The sequence below is a fragment of the Triturus cristatus genome, chromosome 8 (assembly GCF_964204655.1).
Source record: "Triturus cristatus chromosome 8, aTriCri1.1, whole genome shotgun sequence".
Lineage (NCBI taxonomy): Eukaryota > Metazoa > Chordata > Amphibia > Caudata > Salamandridae > Triturus > Triturus cristatus.
Window position 1 is genome coordinate 59,468,625 of NC_140591.1, and position 24,524 is coordinate 59,493,148.

The following is a 24,524-nucleotide window of genomic DNA, read 5'->3' on the forward strand; positions in this document are numbered from 1 at the left end:
CAAGATCTGTCACCGGGAGGATAACCTTTCCACAGGATTTGGAATTGTAAACAGTTTCTAAAAAACTGAGAGTCACAGATTTCCTGGATATCCTACTCAAGAACATTATTAACCAAAACTGGAGGTGGTCTGGAAAAGACCCTCTTATAGGGGTCAGTGACACAGGGTTTCAGTTGCGAAAAAATGGAATACAGGATGCTCCTTCCAGGAACGAGGCAATTGAAAGTGAAATGACACAGGATTCATCATTTGGGAAACCCTAAAAGGACCATTAAAGCATGGTTTGAATTTGTAAAGGGACAGGTGATGTGGCAAAGGCTTGGCGGAGAGCCAAACTTTATCATTCACCTGATATGAGGGAGATTGACGTCGAAGGATGTCAGCGAATTGTTTCATTTTCTTTTTGACGTCTTGTAGATGAGCATGTATTTGTTGCCTGAATGCTCGGAGATGACGGGGAAAAGAGGCGGCTGCTAGAACAGAAACGGTATCCTGTAAGGTCGAAGGAAAGGCTCTCGGATGATAGCCATAGAGACAAGAAGGGGGGTAGCCTTGGATGCACTATGGACAGCATTAAAGGAGAACCCTGCTAAGGGCAAGTAAGTAGTCCATTCACTTCAGGTAGCATTGCAAAAGCAACTGAAATAGTGTCTTAATCCTTGGTTGAGGCATTCAGTTTGACCATTGGTCTGGGGGTGAAATCCCGACGAGAGGGCTACATCAATGTGAAGAGATTTGCAGAAGGGCTTCCAGAACTGGGAAATGTATTGAAGACCTCTGGCAGCTATAATGACTTGTGAAAGACCGTGTAACCGAAAGACCTCCTGTATGAAGATTTTCCCTAACTCCTCTACTGTGGGTAGTCTCTTCAGGGTGGTAAAATGTGCCATTTTAGAAAAGGAGTCTACGGTTACCATAATGACTTGGTGTCCTGTTGACCGAGGCAAAGAAGACATAAAATCAGTGGACACTGTATGCCAGGGTGCTGGAGGAACAAGTAGGGGTTAAAGTAATCCTATAGGTTTAGTGTGTGAGTTTTTAGCATGGGCACATGTTGGACAAGAGGTCACATAGGTTTCGGTATACTCCCACACTCACGGCCACCGAAAGACCAAAGCATTAATTCAAGGGTATGCTTGAGACCATGGTGGCCCGCAAAGGGTGAGTAAAGGCACATTTGCAAGGCATCAAATGCACCTTCTTAGTGGGAAGAAATAATGCTCTTTCCTTATAGTAATGTTTGTCAAGTTGATGGCCTTGATTGGTCACTTTCTTCCATTCTTCTGTATTTAAAGTTGCATAGCCAGACTAGATTCTATCTATAAATGATTGAACAGTCCCAATAATGCACTGTGAATCTATAATGTGTTGCTGTGGAATAGTTGGACTTTCCAGATAGAGCATCTGCTAGATTGTTATAGGAACCAAGTATATACGTAATGGTGAAGTCGCATTAACCAAAAAGCAAGCCCATCGAGCTTGGCAGCTGTTTTGGTGTTGAATACTGCAGAGACATTGTAGATTTCTTTTATCTGTCCTGATTTCCTCCATTCACGATAAGCTAATTTTATTGCTAGTAATTCCTCTCAGATTCTGACAGCATTTGGGAGCAATAAAAAACTGGGTGTTCCAGACCATTGTCTTCTTGTCTTTGGAGTAGAACAGCATCCACTGCCTTATCAGAGGCATCAGTTTCTACAATACCTTTCTTGATTGTGTCCGAATGACGCAGAATTGGTGCCTCATTGAAAGCCTTTTTCAGGGTCTGAAAAGCCTTCTTTGTGCCTTTAGTCCATTTAAATCCTTGACAGAGATTTTCCTTTTTTAGTGATTGAGAAATGTAGCTTGTTTGATGGGCAACATTATCAACGAACTGGCGATGAAAATGTGTTAGTCCTAGAAACCATTGGGTTTCTTTGATGGTTGATGGTTGATGGTGATGGCCAGTCCAATATAGCCTTTACTTTCTGTGGATCCATGGCAATTCCTTTGTCGGTGATTCGATAACCCAAATATTCTACTTCTGTTTGGTCAAATTCATACTTCTCTGCTTTGCAGAACAAGCTACTTTGGCATAGTCTTTCTAGAACTTGAATGACATGCGTGTGATGATGGTCCGGATTAGTAGAACAAACAAGCATGCCATTTAAATGTATCACAACTATTTGGTTCGCAAGATCTGCAAATATACTGTACATGAATGTCTGAAAAATGAAAGGAGCATTTGTCAGCCCAAAGGGCATGACCCTATATTCAAAATGACCTAGGGAGGTTAAAAAAGTGGTCTTCCACTCATCTTCTTTGACTCGAAGGAGATGATATGCTCCCGGGAAATCCAGTTTAGTGAAAAATGTGCCCCTCTCATGGATTCTAATGTATCCTTAATTAGAGGCAAGGGATGATGATCCTTGATTGTTTTTTTGTTAAATCCTCTGAAGTCTATATACACGGATGAATATCTTTAGTCTTTTTCGGGATGAAGAAGGGTGGCGACCAGGCTAGCGATGATGACAGTGTAATCAGGCCACTTTGTAGATTTTCTTTGAGATACTGCTTCAGTGTCTCCATTTCTCGCTCAGTGAAAGAATATACTCTCCCAAAAGGTACTGTGGCCCCAGGTTCAAGAGGAATGGCACAATCCAGCTCTCTGTGAGGAGGCAGAGTCAGGGTCTTTGGTTTCTGAATACATCAGCATACTCCTGAGAATTATTAGGGACTCCTACAGTATTTATGGAAATACACTCACGTTCTTCACTGTCGACATTTCCTGTGGTGACCAATATTCCTCTGTTACGTAACACAATTATTGAGAGAAATGCGAGGACAAGGAAACTGTCCTGGTTTCCCAATTGATGTAAGGCTTATGCCTAATCAGCCAAGGGAAAGGACAGTGAAAAAGATAGGAAAGGTCGCCTTTCCCAAACCTCTCCCAAAGCCTTCTGGGATCAAGACCGTGGAATCACGGGACAAAGAAAGGCAAGTATATGGCCCCCATGCAGAAGTTTGACTATGCGAATATCACTCTTCCCCAGATCATAGGTGAAAACTATAGCACTAGCTATTATTGTTATAAGAGGTAACACTTGAGGCCACCGTGTTCAACCGACAAATTTCTCCTCTTATGCCCGCGGGGTGTTAATTTGGGTTCGCCCAGGTACTCCTTTCCAGAACGATGAGGTTATGTTGGACACTGAATTTGGGTATATTTTCATTAAAGGAAGATTTGATGGCTGTCACCTCTTACCAGTCAATATTTATGTCCCTAACCGACCAGGGTACCTTTTTGAGGTCACGATCGCAGGTGCATTCCAAGTGGTGAGACCTCCTGTGGTTGGTGGGAGGGGATTATAATAGTGTAGAGCCTAGACAGCTCATTCCTCCCCTTACAGTGTACAGTGGCCTCCACTAATGCATCACTAATTAGACTTTGGATGCCCCAGTAGAGATTGGAGGACATATGGAGGTTCTGTAAGCCATTGACAGGGGTATACTCTTTCTACTCTCGCCCGCATAAATTACACGTCCGTATAGATCGGTTACTATGCACACCCAACCTACTGGCCTCCGTTACCCATGCCGACTATCTAGGCCACACTCATTCTGATCACAACCCGCAATATATAATTATTACCTGGGACACTAGGCCTTCCCCGGTCCCCAATTGGCGCTTGCATCCAGCCATGCTGGAATGTCCCCCTTTCCGCGATTCCCTGCACACCGCCATTTCCAAGTCTTTTGACCATAATACAAAATTGGCCAGATCGGCTCTGGTAGAATGGGATGCACTGAAAGTGACCCTACGGGCTGCTGCCCAGGTTTGGGATGCAGCATGCAAAGACAAGTAGAGGACAAGTTGTCCAAGATGGGACGAACCCTCCTGGCATTCGAGACTTGCTCTGTCACTGACCCTTCACATGAATCGAACTTCCCTGAGGCAAAGAAAAAACATATAGTTCTGCTTGAGCATCTGCGATGCCTGAATTATGCAGCACACTCGGCAAGGGTGTTTGTGGCTGCGGATCGTTTGTGGTCCCTTCTTGCTTGGCTGATTCCCCAGTATAGCCCACTGCAACCAATCACTGCTCTCCGGGGGCATGATGCGTTACACACAACATGAAATCTACGAGGAACTGGCTCTTCTTCATTACACTTGACTCTACCAATTGGCACTGGTGGCCCCTGTTTCAGATGTACACTCGTTTTTGTTGGCGCTATCCTTCCCCACATTGACTCCAAAACAGCGTTGAGACCCTGATGACCCATTACTTCTGCTTAGATCCAGGATGCAATGTGGACCCTTGCTCCTGGGAAGGTGCTGGGTCCAGATAGCTTTCCATCTGAATTCTATTAGGCGCATGCGGACCTTCTAGCCCCACATCTGCAGCGGTCTATGACATGGCACTCCTCTTCTCCCACCTCCCTGATTCTCTTTGCAAGGCCACACTTGTCTCCTTGTCGAACCCTGAAAGAGATCCTATACAACTGAGCTCCTATTGTCCGTTGGCGGTATTAAACACAGACTATAAAATGCTGGCTAAGGTGTTAGCAGAGCGGCTGACACCATTAGTGCTCTTCCTGATACACACAGATCAGAATGGGTTTGTTCAGATGCGTACTACTTCGTTTGATTTGCACTGACTCTTCTGGTGAAGGCGTTTGACACTATGAGTGGCCTTATTTTTTTGAGGTCCTTCTGAAATATGGCATTGGTCCAGATAGATAAGTTTAGTGAAACTTCTCTACGTTAATCCGAATCTGAGGGTCACATTGGGAGACCTCGTCCCAGCGCCGATAGGAGTCTGCAGAGGCACTAGACAGGGCTGGCCCCTTTCTCCCCTTCTTTTTAGGTCTCGCCTGGGTATCGCGTAAGCGATCGCCCAGCGAGACTTCTGTAGGGGCTTCAGAAAATGCTCCCAAAGGCTTCCCAGGCGGATCGGGTGGCGGTTACGCGCACAACCACGCGCATTCCATTTGCCACCAGCTACTTCCTGCGCGTGCGCCGCCTCGCGCATTCAGAGAGATTTAGTAAGGGGCACAGGACCTTAGGAATGCGGTTTATGGCCAGTGCATGTGAGGCATTCAAGCGCGAAGCTGGCATCTGGCATCGGACTTGAAAGCAGCAGACTGCTTTCGCCAGCACGCGCTCGGCCTCACTTCCTGCATCCCCTCTTATAACAATTAACTTTCGTTATAACTCACACTCCATATGCTCGTTCCCTCCCACCCTTCCTTTGATTTCCGCTTTTCTTGTTGTTTACAAACCACGCCACACACTGCTGCACACAACACACTGCTGCACGCCACACACTGCTGCACGCCGCACACTGCTGCACGCCGCACACTACTGCACGCCACACACTGCTGAACACACTGCTGCATTACACACTGCTGCATTACACACTGCTGCACGCCGCACACTGCTACACGAAACACTGCTGCACGTCTCACACTGCTGCACGCCTCACAATGCTGCACGCCACACACTGCTGCACGCCACACACTGCTGCACGCCTCACACTGCTGCACGCCGCACACTGCTGCACGCCTCACACTGCTGCACGCCTCACACTGCTGCACGCCGCACACTGCTGCACGCCTCACCCTGCTGCACGCCGCACACTGCTGCACGCCGCACACTGCTGCACGCCGCACACTGCTACACGCCACACACTGCTGCACGCTACACACTGCTGCACGCCACATACTGCTGCATGCCACTGCCCGCCACACACTGCTGCACGCCACACACTGCTGCACGCAGCACACTGCTGAACGCCGAACACTGCTGCACGCCACACACTGCTGCATGCCGCACACTGCTACACAAAACACTGCTGCACGCCACACACTGCTGCACGCCACACACTGCTGCACGCCACACACTGCTGCACGCCGCACAATGCTACACGAAACACTGCTGCACGCCACACACTGCTGCACGGCACACACTGCTGCACGTCGCACACTGCTGCATGCCACACACTGCTGCACACTGCTGTATTACTCACTGCTGCATGCTGCACAACACTGCTGCATGCCACACACTGCTGCATGCCGCACACTGCTGCACGCCACACACTGCTGCATGCCTCACACTGCTGCACGCCTCACACTGCTGCATGCCGCACACTGCTGCATGCCGCACACTGCTGCACGCCTCACACTGCTGCACGCCACACACTGCTGCACGCCGCACACTGCTGCATGCCGCACACTGCTACACGCCACACACTGCTGCACGCCACACACTGCTGCATGCTGCTGCACACCACACACTGCTGCACGCCACACACTGCTGCACGCCACACAATGCTGCACGCAGCACATGGCTGCATGCCGCACACTGCTGCACGCCGCACACTGCTGCATGCAACACTGCTGCACGCCACACACTGCTGCACGCCATACACTGCTGCACGCCACACACTGCTGCACGAAACACTGCTGCACGCCACACACTACTGCACGCCACACACTGCTGCATTACTCACTGCTGCATGCTGCATAACACTGCTGCACGCAGCACACTGCTGCACGCTGCTGCACGCCACACAGTGCTGCATGCCTCACACTGCTACATGAAACACTGCTGAATGCCACACACTGCTGCACGCCGCACACTGCTGCACGCCACACACTGCTGCACGCCGCACACTGCTGCACGCCGCACACTGCTGCACGCCGCACACTGCAGCACACCTCACACTGCTGCACGCCACACACTGCTGCACACCGCACACTGCTGCACGCCGCACACTGCTGCACGCCGCACACTGCTGCACTCCACACACTGCTTTTATGCGAGTTTATGCTACTGACATTGTAAATGACAATGCCTTTTATTTGTTTTAAAACCAAAACATAACTAAAAGGCAATGTAATTTTACAATGCCAATAGCTCAAACTCTTATAAATGCGAGACCTATTGCATTGCAAATGCTTGTTTCCTTAGCCGTAGAGCACTTAGCCATAGCTTTGCGTGCTTCGGCGGGATTGTGTGGTAGACCACCAGGCGAGGAAGTGCATGCGATATCATTATATGCAGATGATCTGCTATTATATGTCAGGGATACCCGCTCTGTCCGGGATCCCATACCTCACCGCTTCACTCATTTTGCTTGTCTCTCTGGACTGAATGTCACTTGGAAAAAGTCCTGCTTGTTTCCATTTGCTCCCAGCATGCCTGCCCCGGCACACATAATTAGCAGGTCCCCTGTCACCTGGCAACCAACTATGTTCCGTTATTTGAGCATTTCGAATTTACCATACTGATCGGGACCTTCCTGATGGCAACCTCACAAGGGCACTCACTTCCTTAACGGCACAGATGTCTTTTTGGAAGACACTTGCTCTTTCGGTTGCTAGGAGATTTGCTCTAAGAAAAAATGGCGGTGCTCCCGCGTCGTCTTTACTTCTTCACTACTCTGCCGCTGTACCTCCCTCCATCCTTCTTCCACTCTCTTGAACGCATGTTACCAGATCTTATATGGAACAGAACGCGCTGCGAGGTGACACTTTCGAAATCGTATCTACCATCAGTCCAAGGGGGATTAGCAGGGCCTGACTTAGAGCATTATAAATTAGCGTCTCAGATGCAGTGGGCGGCCCTTTGTATGGCAGGGCTGCCCCTCTCGGACATGGTGGCAGATGGCCCTCGCTGTCGACTGCATGCCCTGTTCTATTTGTTTCACCCCTGTTCTAAAACATCCCGACCTCACCCATTATTGCTACAGGAGGCCTACCTTTGCTTCCGCCTCTGCTTGTTTCTCACCAAACAATTTTCACTTTATGCCCCCACCATTCCATTGTTAGGTATGCCCAGGGGCTGCAGGATGACACTGGCGACATGGCATGCTGCGGGCTTACATACGCTGGGGGACCTGTATCACAAGAGTATACTTGTGACGTATGAAACACTGACACAGGAGGAAGGGTTGTCCCCAGGACATGTCAATAGTCATGCCTCTTGGATTGGCTCATTTCAGTGCCCCTGGGGGGTGTCGCTCAGGAACCACCAACCCACCTCACACTTCAATAACTACATGTCATGATAGTGAGGAAATTAAAATATCATAAGGCCTATGTGTCCCCGTGTGTTCCGCGTCACTCATGTGCACATGCATGTAACCTATGTATTTCCCCTCCATGGCCTGTCTATCATGATGCTTATGCTATAACGTGGCCTGCCATCATCCAGTCTCCCATGAGAGAAACGACAAATCTGCACTGAGGCCTACACGTTTTGCATCATGTTTTCCCGCATTTTCATGAAAGCCCATTTTTGTGGCTCAGCCAGAGCCGAAAAGAGGTTTCAGGCCTCAGAACGCTGAAAGCTGAAGCTGCGTATCCTTGGCCTTGCACACTTGGGCCTCAGCCAAAGGGGCCCTGTCCGAGGTGCCGAGACAGTATTGAGCACGGTTATCTGCTTACTCCTACTGAAACCACATTCCTGCCTGGCGAAGGAGGAATAAACACGACCCGTCTGCAAAGGAGAAAGCCTAGCCTTTCTGTCTCTTTTCATGTGATTACAAAGCTCACGTCAGTGAAAAGCCCATAGCCCCCATGTAAGGCCCACGCAGTAAATGAAGAAATAGATGCCACATTGGCTCTTGGTGATGGGCAACCTATGTCACAAATCAGTCCCTGCTCCAGACTTTAGATATCAGATAATACAAGATGTGCTGGTCGTCCTGACACTGAAGGCCTCACTTCCAGACTCTCCGGTTGCATAGCAACCCTTCCCCACGTCAGTTACACGTCATGCTCGAGTTGAGCACAAGTAAGGCAAAGTTCCAGTAAAGTTCCAGCTGATCACGCAACCCCCTCCAGGCATCCACCCACCTATGACACTCACCTATTATCATCAAGTGGACGCCCACCTTCACGCCTACTTACACACCCACATGCTCTTATCTCATTCTCTCTTGCTCCGCCTGAAGCACTCCTGCTTACGTATATTATTACAATGTATATATACTGTACTCTGTGAATAAAGTTTGAGAATATTCTGAGAAGACCCTTCCTGATCCCTGGTGGTGATGGAACTATTCTCCCTATAACTCGAGTTATTGGAATAAAGCCCTTTTGAACCTGATACCACGGACTCAGCTTCTTGCTTCATGCATGATCATATTGATATATAGAAATTCTGAGCGCGTAATACTTTATTTACGACATTAATGGCGCCCGAATAGGGACAAATCTCCTTCCCCACGCGCCGGAGATGAAGGTCCAGTTTTGCCCCCTTCCACAGCCGTGACGGACTTCGAGTGTACACGTCGCGGGTTTTCCCGCCAACTCCCTCAGGCCAACGAAGGAGACGGACTGCGACCAGGAATCCATACGAGGCGGTGAGGATTGCGGATCGTCCCGACCCAGAGCCCACCCTGCGAGAGAGCTGTGTCCGAGGTTTCTAGAGATCCACCTAAGATACGCCATTCCCTGCGCAGCGTCAAGTGTCCGAGGCCTTCAAGTTCAAGTTCAAGTTCTGCTTCCCGGTGACTTTTTCATGGGGGTTGCAATAAAGACGGGTTCATTTAATGAACACGGTAAAGACGTGTCTCACTTGTGAGACCGGTATGTTCTAGAGCATGCATCAAGAATTAAAGAATTCAAGAATTAAAGTCCAAGTTTTCAGGTGCACCAATATAACTTTATGAATGTTATTGTCTTAGTCAGGTCCAGTTAGGTTTGAATGTGTCAGGTTTTTATGTATGTTTGTTTCATTGTGATTTTTGTTTTTTTGTTCATTGTGATTTTTGTTTTCGGTTACATTCCAACATGCCGTTATTTTCAAAACTGCGAAAGATATGTACCAGAAAAGGTGTACTAGAGGAACCAGTTAACATTCCGCCTAGAGACACACCTGGACATTTCATGTACTGTAAGCATGGTTTAGATGCCGTGTTGTTTTTAGAACTATGGGTGGATTACACGAAGGATTTAGAGACAAAGTATAAATGGCCCATCACTGGAACGTGGGATGCGGAATGCATTATGAAGGTAGAGGAAGAGATATGGAAGAGAAAATCTAGACCTGCTCAGAAGGATGCCATTGAGTTATGGCGCAAGGAGTCACATAGAAGAACAGAGAAAGAGTTCCACAAAGCAGAGAGAAGTAGACAGGAGTCCGAAAAAGCCAAAGAAGAGAAATTACAGGAGGAAGGGGAACGGGTAAAAAGAGAGCAGACTGAAAGAAAAAGAAATACTGTCGTTGCTGGTATTTATCCCGTCCTTTCAGAGGAACTAGCAAAAGTGGCCCCAGTAGAGAGACCCATTAGAGTGCCACCGCAAGTACCCCGAAAAATAAAACAAACAGCATCCGAAACGTTCATTAACACCTACCTAGAGGAATCCCCACCAGCCTACGTGGACGGATTTTTCCCTGCACCCCCAACGCAAGAACAGCTCCAGGAGCTCGAGGACGGCGGGGAGGGAGGATCCGGGGCAACATCAGGAGGGGGGCCGACAGTAAAAGTAGACATCTCCGAATGTATATATGACCCAGATCCAGGAAAGGGCAGAATGCTCGTGTTTTCACTACGGCTTAGACGAGCAGTCGCAGATTTGGAAAAATTACCAGATATGGATAAACATCTAAAGAAAATGTACACATTCATAAGAACAGGGGAAGGTTCTGAGTGCATAGCAGAAGCTGTACAAAATAGAAAGGTAATTATTAAGAACTATATCCTTCGCTTCCTAATTAATTGTCTGATCAGGGATAAAGACGAAGGTGACGGGGACGTAGACCGTTGTTATATTGGTTGGAGTGATCGCATAGATGCCGGTCAGCATGATAAATCAGGCCAGACAGACAACATGTTGACCAAAATCCGAAAGGCAATAATAGCGTCACACGAAGGAGGCCCGAACGAAAAGGCTGAGTTATCATCTGATGATGGAGCAGGAGACAAAGACAGAATACATTATGTGGGCCATGCCCGGCGATTCGAAAGGCCCAAGGGCCTCAATCACCGTAAACAGGGAACGGCTATAAAAGAAAGATATTCCCTTGAAAGTTTGTTCCAAATCACCGAAAAAGCGGTGAATAAATGGTTAGGTAACGATCAGCCCCTCACCCCGACCGAAAATGAATTAGCACGGTCAGCCACCCTGTGGGTATCCCAATATGATATATATAATAATGATATCGTAGCACAAACGTTCTTGAGCCTCCCACCAAACGAACAGCGCATAGCTGGTGTTTACATGGTCCAACATTTGATCACGTTATATGAGAGTCAATATTCTGGTCCTGGTCTATTGTATAAGTTGCTGGACGACATAATACTAGACAGGTGGATATACATGGGTACTGAATTGATTAATGTCATCCTGGATCAGCGACACAAGTATATAGTATACGTGACTAGGTCCCTGCTTCCCGCTCCACCACAGGTTAAGGGACAGTCATACGACAAGCTGAACGAGAGGTTCATCCTGTAAAGGATGCAAACAATGAACTGCAACGGGTGTATGTCTACACCCCCTTGTCAAAATTAGAGATACTGGAAATGAAAAAAATGTTACCATCCCATGATAAAGACCCGGGGGGTTTTCCCCGAGAACTAAAAGACATTCTTCGCTTAGGAGAATATACATATGCTGACATTCTAAAGTAATTAAAAGTACTATTGCCTGCTGGTATTTACGAGAAGCTGAAAGGACAGGACTGGGAGGTGGGAGAGAAAAAGCTCAGCTGGGATCTGTTGGAAAGAGAGAGAGGAAGAGGGAAGAGGCCCGGGGGTTGGTTTGGGTCCCCGAGCTAAAGACTTACCTGAACTCCTTGTACAAGTTTTGCCCAGATTATTAATTACCAAGAAAAAAGACTGGGATGCTATTTCAGCCTGTAAACAGAAACCAGACGAGGACACTAGCGATTTTTACTCTAGGTTTGAGAAGTGTTTCACTATCAATAGTGGTCTTAAGCCCGGTAGCGATTCATATCCCCATCTTTTCGTGAGCAAACTAGTAGAAAATTCCCTACCAGAGGTGAAGTATAGGGTACTGAAGGTTGAGAGTACTTGGCAAGCAAACAGCCCTTCCCAAATGTTACAGATGTTACAATACCACCAGAACAGAATTAGAGAAGAACACGACCAGGAAAAGAGACGCATGAAAGACACAAAGATGAAGATGCTGGTGGCCCAATCGACACCGGCAAACACAAACACGAACAAGAATAGCACGAAACAAAGTAATGGGACCTGTAATTATTGCAAGAAGCCAGGCCACTTCGTAAATGAATGTGCAGTCCTGAAACACAATATAGCTATAGGTAAAACAAAGCCACGTCCTTATCCTCCCAAAGAAAATAACACACATCAGACATCAGATACGTTTCCACCGCCGCCGCCGCCTGTCCATGCACCTGCACCAGCCCACGCCACAACACAAATGTATGAGCACGCTCAGACTTACTATCCAGAATACCAAGCATATTCATGAAACAGCCCAGAGAGGGAATTCGACTTGCCCCTTATTCCAGTTCCTGTGGACCAAGCGGGTCCCTATGTGCATGCACGTTTACTAGGACAAAATAAAAAGTTTTTGATTGACACTGGGGCGAGTAGAACTACCATCAGTCATTCCGAGGTTCCAGGGGCACCCCTCTCGGGCTCAAAGAGTATATCCCTGGGCTTTTCAGGAAAGCCTATTATCAATGAGGTTTCAGAACCAGTCTCTTTAGGAGTTGGTCCACTAATACATACAACAGACTTACTGCTTACTAAATCATGTCCAGAAAACTTACTTGGCATAAAAACGTTAAAGGAACTGGGAGCAATTATCTGTTGCTCGCCAGAAGGAGTGCGACTGTATTTACGTGATTTCAAGGGCCATTTTGTAATGAAAGATATTGACATCAGGCTTCAAAATGTACCACAGCACCTATGGGCACAAGGCCCGACTGACGTAGGTTTCATGAACATTACACCATACCAGGTCCCCCTCAAGGAAGGAGTGGTGCTGCCACGGATTAGACAATACAAAATCCCACCTGAGGCTGAAGTAGGGTTACTGAAAATAATCGATGAACTAATCGCACAAGGGGTGGTGATGGAGACAGATTCAAACATATGCAATTCACCTGTTCTTCCTATTCTTGAAAGAACTGATCCCAATACATCACCTGTCTATAGATTAGTTGTGGACCTGCGAGAATTAAGCAAATGTGTGGTGCCATAGTACCCTGTGGTCCCGGACATTTCTTCATTATTGACTGCCATTGATGCGAAGGCTACATTCTTTACAGTTATCGATCTGAAGAACGCCTTTTTCAGTATCCCAATACATCCGGACAGCCAATATCTTTTCGGTTTCAGTTTAAAAGGACGCAGCTTCAGATTCACAAGAGCACCACAGGGCTTCACGGAAAGTCCTAGCATCTACAGTCAGGCACTCAAGAGACAACTAGACAGTATTCATATGCCTACCACTACAGCACTGATACAGTATGTAGATGACATTCTCATCACTGCACGATCGGAAACTGACTGTGAAAATGCATCACTCACTGTTTTACACTTCCTAGCTGACAAGGGGCACAAAGTGTCCCCTTCGAAGTTACGATTCTGTGAACAGCAAGTGGCGTACCTTGGGCACTTGCTATCCAAGGAGGGTAGGCGACTGACACCAGAACCTATTCAATTGATTTCTGGCCTTTCACGGCCCAAGACACAAAAGGAGGTACGTACATTCATTGGCCTCACTTCATATTGCAGGCAGTGGATTCCCCAGTATGCTTACATAGCCAAGCCCCTAATACAGTTGACGACACAGGAGGTAGCTTCTACTAAAGTCCTCCCTTGGACACAAGAACACACTGTGGCATTTGAAGAATTAAAAAGAGCTTTATGTCAAGCACCAGTTTTAGCAATCCCTGATTACAACAAATCTTTTATGCTTTTTGAGACAGAGCGGGATGGAACAGCACTATCTGTCCTAACACAAGAACATGCAGGAAAACACAAGCCCTGTGCTTATTTTTCTAGTACATTGAACCCGGTAGCACAGGCTTTGCCTGCGTGCCTAAAATCTGTTGCAGCAACATCCTTAGCCATAAGACAAAGCGACTCGATAGTGCTGGGCCACCCCCTGACAGTACAAGTACCACACGCAGTAGAGGTTCTCTTGAACCGGACACAAACCCAACACCTGACTGTAGCGAGACTGACAGGTTATGAGCTGACGTTATTTCAACCACACATAGAAATCAGACGATGCAACATACTGAATCCTGCTACTCTTTTGCCCTCCAGTACAGAAAACGTTTCCCCACATGACTGTGTTGAAGTGATAAATACCGTGACTAAACCAAGACAAGACTTGACAGATGTTGCACTCCCAGACCCTGACCTAACACTCTATGTTGACGGCTCATGTATGAGGACGGGGGCGGGAGAATTAGTGGCAGCGTATGCAGTGACCACTGCTACTGAAATCATAGAGACTAAAAGAATAGACATACTGTCAGCAAAAGCAGCAGAGCTTATCGCTCTGACACAAGCGTGCATAAGAGCTAAGCACCTGAGAGTAAACATTTACACCGACTCACAATACGCATATGGGGTAGTTCATGACTTCGGAGTATTGTGGAGAGAAAGAGGTTTCTTGACCTCTCACGGGGCCAAGATACAGCATGGCCCCCTTATACAAGCCCTTCTGGAAGCGATACATTTACCGACAGCCATAGCTATCCTGAAATGCAAAGCACATACTAAAGCCACAGATACCATTTCTCAAGGCAATGATCTGGCAGACCGAACAGCTAAACAGACAGCTCAGACCCCACTAGACATGACAAACTCACAGATACCATCACTGTCCAAAGCCATGACAGTCAGGGATCCTTCCAGGGATGTACAAGACATACAGACACATGCTACTCTAGACGAATTAAAGAAATGGTCGGAACAAGGAGGGGTACTGACTGATCAGGGTTGGATGACTAAGGGCAAAACAACATGGTTTCTTCCTGATTCGATGGTACAAGTGATCATAAATACCGCACATAGTCCTGCACACCTAGGAGAGAAAGCAATGCTAGACAGCTTGCAGAATATATGGTTCAACAAGCACCTGCGTGCAGCAGCGAAACAAAAGGTCAGAACATGTATGATCTGTTGCCAATTCAATCCAGGTAAAGGCATTCCGATGGAACAAGGTGGATTCCATCCACCTGACCATCCTTTTGAAGTCCTCCAAATGGATTATATCCAAATGGACAGATGTAGAGGTTACAAATATGTCCTGGTAGTAGTATGTTCACTATCAAGATGGACAGAGGCCTATCCAGTTCCTGATTATACTGCTGTAACTACCGCCAGACAATTGGTGCGAGAGTTTTTCCCACGTTATGGATTACCGCGTGTCGTATATTCCGACAACGGTCAGCCTTTCTCCTCTGAACTCATGAAACAGGTGTCCCTTCTGTTAGGGTATACCTGGAAGTTCCATTGTGTACGACATCCTGAGGCAGCAGGCCTTGTAGAAAGACACAATCAGACCTTAAAGATAAAACTAGCAAAGATTTGCGCAGACAAAGGTGTAGATTGGATGGTAGCCCTGCCGGTTGCCCTCTTTTACATGCGAATGGTAGCCCATTCTAGAACAGGTTTATCTCCCTATGAAGTGGTCTTTGGTAGACCACCGAATATGTGGGGCACTCCAATGCCTAAAAAGATCACTGATGTTGATAGTAACATGCTGACAGATTACCTGGCTTCCTTGATGTCTGCACTACTCTCTTGTCGTTCGCAGGTTGCTGCCGCCTTCCCTGACAACACCCAGGTCAAGGAACATTCCCTCGCTCCTGGGGATTATGTTTTAATAAGGAACTTTGATAGAACGAGCCCTCTTGAGCCGAGGTGGAAGACGCCCAAGTTGGTATTATTAACCACGAGGACCGCTGTTAAAGTCGAAGGACGGAAAGGATGGGTTCATCTTCATCATTGTAAACGCTACTTCGGGAATAACGATTCTTTTAAAAAGGACACAAACTTTTCAGACTTTGAGCCCCCTTTACTAGAGGAGACTCCCCAGCAGGAGTACCATGCTAAACTTAGATCTAAAAAGTCAGATCCCGTTTGATCAATTAAGTCCACTAGGTGGTGAAGCGGTTGAACATGTATTCTGGCTTGCATAAGATCTCGAACAATCATAATGAGAAAAAGAGCAAGATGAAAAGCAAATACTGTAAAATATTACGTGGTAGATGTATAGTGACTTTGATTTTTCTATTTCTTCTGTGCATCACGATGATATGTACCAGCTTAATACTACATGCTATTTTTCCTCCTATTGCCTCACTCTTACACTCTTCCACTAATGATACCATAAAGCACACATTTAGTGATCTGCCATCCCATGAGCTATCATATCGACTTGCCTTACGCAACAATACCTTTATTCAGATGCTGCACCATTCACATCAGACTAGCAATGCTACAGACTGCTGGGTCTGTGGCCGACTTCCCCCGTATCAGAAGGTGAAGGGAGTGTTGCCTCTTTTCCCTTTTCCATTCTCCCATAATGGTTCTTGCGGAGCATGGTTTGCCTTAATGACATCCATCAACGGTGATGCCAAAGAATGTCAAGACAAGGAGTGTAGGGGCGACTGGGTATGGGGTAACTTGAATAAAGTCATGAATAAAGCATGTTTTCCAGATGAAGAAGGTTTTCCCCAAAGGAAAGGTACAGATCTAGAAAATGAAGAGTATCTGCAAGGAAATGCGACCCTCGACTTTATAGTGTTGAATGTCAAGCCCATACACAATTTAGGTCCATCCTCAATTACAGTCCTGCCAGTAAAAGGGAACTTGTGTGTCAGAAAAGAAGGCTCAGTACATTTGGGGCACAGCGAGTGTAATACTATAATAGTGTTCGAAGACAAAGGAAAGTCTTATTTCAGAGCATCACGACACACCTACTTTATTTGTGTCCAGACAGCCTATGTGCAACTGCCCTTAGACTGGGGTGGGACGTGCTATACATCATTTCTTTTGCCACCCGTTTTCTTGGCCCCATCGAACTATCATCAAAATCTCCAACTAGCACTTATCAGACACAGACGAAGGCTCGATGCCTCTGGCATTGACCAGACTGAAACAGCTTGGGAGCAATATACAGATTTCAACAAAGGATTCTTTTTCTTCATAGGTCCCGTCCAGAATAGTAAACTTATCCGCAGGCTAACAAGGATTCTAGAAACAGTTGCTAATGAGACTGCATCAGCCCTGGGGAACTTGACCCAGGAACAGTCTGCTATGAGAATGGTCGTTCTTCAGAATCGTCTTGTTCTTGACGTCATCCTGGCGGATAGGGGCGGGGCCTGTAGGGTCATCGGTTCCAGCTGTTGCGTTTTCATCCCTAATAACGCACCGTCTGTATACAAAGCAATAACAAGACTCCACAAGATTGCCCAAAGCACACATCAAGACCCAGGCACGTGGACTTGGTCCAGTTGGCTCTGGGGAATAGTATCGGCATGGGGATGGAAAGTGTTGACCGTCTATGGGTTAATACTACTGATGATATTCAGTTGTTGCCTATGTCTGCAGTGTGGCCCGGCCATTTGCGGCCTGTGTGCTACTGCATGTGTTCCACATCCCCATTTCCAAAGCATTGAAAATGGTAAAATAATGCTGCAAGAACAGATTGACTGTCTCATGAGAATAGATGTGACATGAAGGGTCCACTAGGGGACAAGGAGGGAATGAGGAAATTAAAATACCATAAGGCCTATGTGTCCCCGTGTGTTCCGCGTCACTCATGTGCACATGCATGTAACCTATGTATTTCCCCTCCATGGCCTGTCTATCATGATGCTTATGCTATAACGTGGCCTGTCATCATCCAGTCTCCCATGAGAGAAACGACAAATCTGCACTGAGGCCTACACGTTTTGCATCATGTTTTCCCGCATTTTCATGAAAGCCCATTTTTGTGGCTCAGCCAGAGCCGAAAAGAGGTTTCAGGCCTCAGAACGCTGAAAGCTGCAGCTGCGTATCCTTGGCCTTGCACACTTGGGCCTCAGCCAATGGGGCCCTGTCCGAGGTGCCGAGACAGTATTGAGCACGGTTATCTGCTTACTCCTACTGAAACCACATTCCTGCCTGGAGAAGGAGGAATAAACACGACCCGTCTGCAAAGGAGAAAGCCTAGCCTTTCTGTCTCTTTTCATGTGATTACAAAGCTCACGTCAGTGAAAAGCCCATAGCCCCCATGTAAGGCCCACGCAGTAAATGAAGAAATAGATGCCACATTGGCTCTTGGTGATGGGCAACCTATGTCACAAATCAGTCCCTGCTCCAGACTTTAGATATCAGATAATACAAGATGTGCTGGTCGTCCTGACACTGAAGGCCTCACTTCCAGACTCTCCGGTTGCATAGCAACCCTTCCCCACGTCAGTTACACGTCATGCTCGAGTCGAGCACAAGTAAGGCAAAGTTCCAGTAAAGTTCCAGCTGATCACGCAACCCCCTCCAGGCATCCACCCACCTATGACACTCACCTATTATCATCAAGTGGACGCCCACCTTCACACCTACTTACACACCCACATGCTCTTATCTCATTCTCTCTTGCTCCGCCTGAAGCACTCCTGCTTACGTATATTATTACAATGTATATATACTGTACTCTGTGAATAAAGTTTGAGAATATTCTGAGAAGACCTTTCCTGATCCCTGGTGGTGATGGAACTATTCTCCCTATAACTCGAGTTATTGGAATAAAGCCCTTTTGAACCTGATACCACGGACTCAGCCTCCTGCTTCATGCATGATCATATTGATATATAGAAATTCTGAGCGCGTAATACTTTATTTACGACAATAGAGGGGCGGCGGATCACCCCGTAGCTGGCGGACGCACTTCGGCTGCAAGCTGCCACGTCATTGACCTCACTATGACTTCACTGGGAGACGGGCATGACCCGTTCGTGCACCCCCAGGGAACGGGATATGATTCTGGCTGGGCCCACGTGTGTCCCTTACAATGCCAGGTTCCGGTTGATGCGGTTCTGCATTGTACATCAGCATATCTTACTCTCGAGAAGATCAGTTGTTGCTTTCATAAACTGGAGACAGTTCGTCCCCGCTGCAGCCGCCCTGACGCGGATATTTTACTCATGCGGTGGTCGTGCCCCTCGTTACAGCAGTACTGGGGTGGATGGTCCCACGACACCTGCCGGCCTGCACCGCCTGGCTGTTTGCATGCACAAGAGAAGTCTGTAAAGTAGGCATTCTCCCAAGCGACAAGAAGCACAGGGCCTCTAAGCGCTTCCTGGACCTCAGTTTTATAGTCTCCAAGCACCTCATTACGAGGCGCTGGACGCCCATTGGAAGCCGTCTATAATGGCGCTCCAGTCTCACCTGGGCTAGAGCAGAGGCGGTTTCTCTCCAAAGGGTGGACACTCGAGGACTACGAAAATACCCCATTTCATCCAGCTGGGATGCCCCCCAGACCACATTGTGTCCCGAGGAGGATGTCCTGCAACATAGATTGTACCTGAACAGATATATGCACAGAGGCCACGATAACAATGTTTATGGTGTTCCACTGTACATATCATGAGATGTGCACTAAGTGATTAAACACATTAGTACATTTCCTTAAAAGAAAATGGGATGCATTTCAAAAAGAAAAATTAAACATTTGTTTTATTTTTAAAGAGTAGGCACTGGTCCTAGCTCTTAAAAAAGGTTTTCGCAGAAGAAAACGGGCTGCAGTTAAAATAAAAGTTGCTTATTTAAAAGCAAACAGACTTGGTGGCCTGCTGTCCCCAGTAGGCCACCATCCTTGTGCTACTACCAATGCCCAATGGGTCGCAAATTGCGACCTGCCTCATGAATATTGATGACACAGGTCATTTGCGACCCCATTGGGAACAGCTAATGTGTACTACGTGATGCCCGACTTTTATTGAGAGGATCGTAACTTAATCAGGGCGAATTGGAATTGCATTGAGAGACAGCGAGCCCTCCCTGTTTTCCGTATGTCCCCAACCCTCTTACCTCACCCCCCTACTCGTGATGTTTTTTTCTGTTCTCTTCCAGCTAATTGGTTGCTCACAAATAAGTCATTTAAATATGTTTGAGGTCATTGCGAAGGAATGCCACGGACAATACGAACACACACTGAATACTTACCTTGGAAGGCACCTCTTGTCCCTTTGTTGTGTTTATTTTCTTGATCTATAGGGATGCATGTACCAGACCAGCTGTAACGTGCTCTCCCACATGACTCTTGTCCTGTCACTCAGTCAGTTATTAATGCCCTTAATAAAACTTAATAAACAGGTCAAAATAAATAAATAAATAAGCAACTGACTTGGCACCAGCCCTGCCTGCCTGTTCTCCTATTCTCGACAATTGCGTCAAAGTCATCTCGCTCTGCAAGCAGCTGATCCTCCAAAAGCCTGGTAGGACTGCCAGTACTTCGCCAAACATAGAGGAACTCCAGTGGCAAAGGAGAGCTGTCCCCCTGCGTCTTGCAGGTACCGAAGACTGAGCTGCGAGGCTCCGAAACCGCGATAACCCGATATGGGAAGCACTACTGCCCCCAAGCTGCCTAGCCCAAGCAGAAGTGGACCAACAGGGCCAACATGTCCCCAGATCCTCCAGACTCGAGGCCCACCCTGGGTCTCCCCTCTGTGGACCTCTTGACGCCGCCTGCAACATCTGTTTGCATGCCTCATCTACCACTGCCGCTCCCGGTGAGAAAAACCTGATGCCTAAGGACACCTCCGCACCCAACGCCCGTAGCGAAGAGTACCAATGATGTCCTCCCTACCTCCGAGCATCGTGAAGTCTGAGCCCCCTGTTGGTTCAGCCCGACTGGCCTCCCAGTCTGACACTGCAGCATCTGTTCACAAAGAGCGATCCCCTTCGACTTGCATTGGGCACCCGACGCTGTTTTGCGACACTGCACCCGGCCGCCCTCGTGACGCTGGAGGTGATCAGCTGGTGCTGCTTTGGACCTTCCCAATACTCAACTCAAGTCCAGGAGATTGGTCTCGTAAGTCGCTGCAAAGAACTTGTATGCCGTATATATTTTTCCTTCCATAAGATAACATTGCAGCCTGTGAAAAATGCACTACGTACCAACTGTTTGAATGCAAACGTATTTCTCTTAAAAAACGTACTTACCTGATTGTATTGATTTTGGCGCCGAAACATATATAAAGATATTTGTTATTTTTATAAATTGATGTGGATCTCCTTATTGAGTTGTGTGCATTATTTATTGTCTATTGTGTGTATTTGCAGATGTCTAACACTCCTCTCGGATGAGCCTGAGGCTGCTGGACCGTGCTACCCTGTAGAAGAGCACCTCGGGATTGGTAGAGCGTGCCCCTGTCCACTCGTGAGGGAATACCAGGACTTTTCCACAGTACATCTCATTTTGATATACTACATAAAGAGCTGGTTTCCTACAACAGCCATATCTATCTTCGGATCAGCCGCCATTTTCTGCAGTATCCAGGCAGAAAATATGTTGGTTAAGAGGTTTTGGCTAGGGACAACAATTGCTTTCAGAGATTGAAATGGAATTAGGATTTTCCTCGGATGAATATCTGAAATCATTGGGTGAGCTTTTTGGAACTTATAGAAAAGATCCCACATCACCTGCTATTGCTTCTAGACAGTTTTGTGGATGGTCAAAGGGTGGTTGCACACTAGGCTCGGAGAACCAGCGTGCCCTTGATTGGCCATAAGTTTGTAGGCCTCTGGAAGTACAGACCAATGGAACCCATTTTTCATTAGACAATTGTTGATGTCCCGTTTGCAGGCCAGATTGAATTTATATAGGTGTGTGTGTGTGCGTGATGGGGTATTTGTGTGTGAGATTGCAGGTGTTTGTGACTGTGTGTTTGTGTGTATGTCTTTGTGTGGGTGTGTGCCTGTGAGAGAGTGTGTCTATGCATGTTTGTGTGCAGCTTTGTGTGCATATGTGTATAAAATCATGTGTGGCAATGGTAAAGCGTGGTAACGGTAGCCGTGTTGTAACGGCCACATTGTAAAGGCATGTGTGGTAATGGCATACGTTGTTCCGTGATACATCCCTAAGTGTAGTTTGATTTTTCCTTTTTTTGTGGTTTCTACCTCCTTGTAATTTGTGGTGGAACAGGGAAGGGTATACATTTCTGAGAAGTAGACAGAATACTGAATCCAGCAGGGGGTCATTTGTGTAGATAACTCATGTCTGTCCCAAAAGACCCTATATATGTATAAAAAGAATTATATAAATAAATATGACAAAATAGTGACAACACTTTCATCTCAAATGTTTCTCCGTGACGGTCGATTTACAAAAGTTATATGCCGTTACATCGGTTGCTTCTCGTCCCAGGGAAATATAGTATTTGTTGGCTTTCCAGAAACATGTGGCACCCAGAGCCAATGCCTGAGCTGCATCTTATAGTGATATTTCATTGTGTGCGGACCATGCAGCAAACACCTGAGCTGCAGCTTATAGTGATATTTCATTGTGTGCGGACCATGCAGCAAACACCTGAGCTGCAGCTTATAGTGATATTTAATTGTGTGCGGACCATGCAGCAAACACCTGAGCTGCAGCTTATAGTGATATTTCATTGTGTGAGGACCATGCAGCAAACACCTGAGCTGCATCTTATAGTGATATTTCATTGTGTGCGGACCATGCAGCAACCACCTGAGCTGCATCTTATAGTGATATTTCATTGTGTGCGGACCATGAAGCAAACACCTGAGCTGCATCTTATAGTGATATTTCATTGTGTGCGGACCATGCAGCAAACACCTGAGCTGCAGCTTATAGTGATATTTGATTGTGAGCCAAACATGCAGCAAACACCTGAGCTGCAGCTTATAGTGATATTTGATTGTGAGCCAAACATGCAGCAAACACCTGAGCTGCAGCTTATAGTGATATTTCATTGTGAGCCAAACATGCAGCAAACACCTGAGCTGCATCTTATAGTGATATTTCATTGTGTGCGGACCATGCAGCAAACACCTGAGCTGCAGCTTATAGTGATATTTGATTGTGAGCCAAACATGCAGCAAACACCTGAGCTGCAGCTTATAGTGATATTTGATTGTGAGCCAAACATGCAGCAAACACCTGAGCTGCAGCTTATAGTGATATTTCATTGTGAGCCAAACATGCAGCAAACACCTGAGCTGCATCTTATAGTGATATTTCATTGTGTGCGGACCATGCAGCAAACACCTGAGCTGCAGCTTAAAGTGATATTTCATTGTGTGCGGACCATGCAGCAAACACCTGAGCTGCAGCTTATAGTGATATTTGATTGTGAGCCAAACATGCAGCAAACACCTGAGCTGCAGCTTATAGTGATATTTCATTGTGAGCCAAACATGCAGCAAACACCTGAGCTGCATCTTATAGTGATATTTCATTGTGTGCGGACCATGCAGCAAACACCTGAGCTGCAGCTTATAGTGATATTTGATTGTGAGCCAAACATGCAGCAAACACCTGAGCTGCAGCGTATAGTGATATTTGATTGTGAGCCAAACATGCAGCAAACACCTGAGCTGCAGCTTATAGTGATATTTCATTGTGAGCCAAATATGCAGCAAATACCTGAGCTGCATCTTATAGTGATATTTCATTGTGTGCGGACCATGAAGCAAACACCTGAGCTGCAGCTTATAGTGATATTTCATTGTGGGCGGACCATGCAGCAAACACCTGAGCTGCAGCTTATAGTGATATTTGATTGTGAGCCAAACATGCAGCAAACACCTGAGCTGCATCTTATAGTGATATTTCATTGTGTGCGGACCATGCAGCAAACACCTGAGCTGCAGCTTATAGTGATATTTCATTGTGTGAGGACCATGCAGCAAACACCTGAGCTGCAGCTTAAAGTGATATTTCATTGTGTGCGGACCATGCAGCAAACACCTGAGCTGCAGCTTATAGTGATATTTGATTGTGAGCCAAACATGCAGCAAACACCTGAGCTGCAGCTTATAGTGATATTTCATTGTGTGCGGACCATGCAGCAAACACCTGAGCTGCAGCTTATAGTGATATTTGATTGTGAGCCAAACATGCAGCAAACACCTGAGCTGCAGCTTATAGTGATATTTCATTGTGTGAGGACCATGCAGCAAACACCTGAGCTGCAGCTTATAGCGATATTTCATTGTGTGCGGACCATGCAGCAAACACCTGAGCTGCAGCTTATAGTGATATTTCATTGTGTGCGGACCATGCAGCAAACACCTGAGCTGCAGCTTATAGCGATATTTCATTGTGTGCGGACCATGCAGCAAACACCTGAGCTGCAGCTTATAGTGATATTTCATTGTGTGCGGACCATGCAGCAAACACCTGAGCTGCAGCTTATAGTGATATTTCATTGTGTGCGGACCATGCAGCAAACACCTGAGCTGCAGCTTATAGTGATATTTCATTGTGTGCGGACCATGCAGCAAACACCTGAGCTGCAGCTTATAGTGATATTTCATTGTGTGAGGACCATGCAGCAAACACCTGAG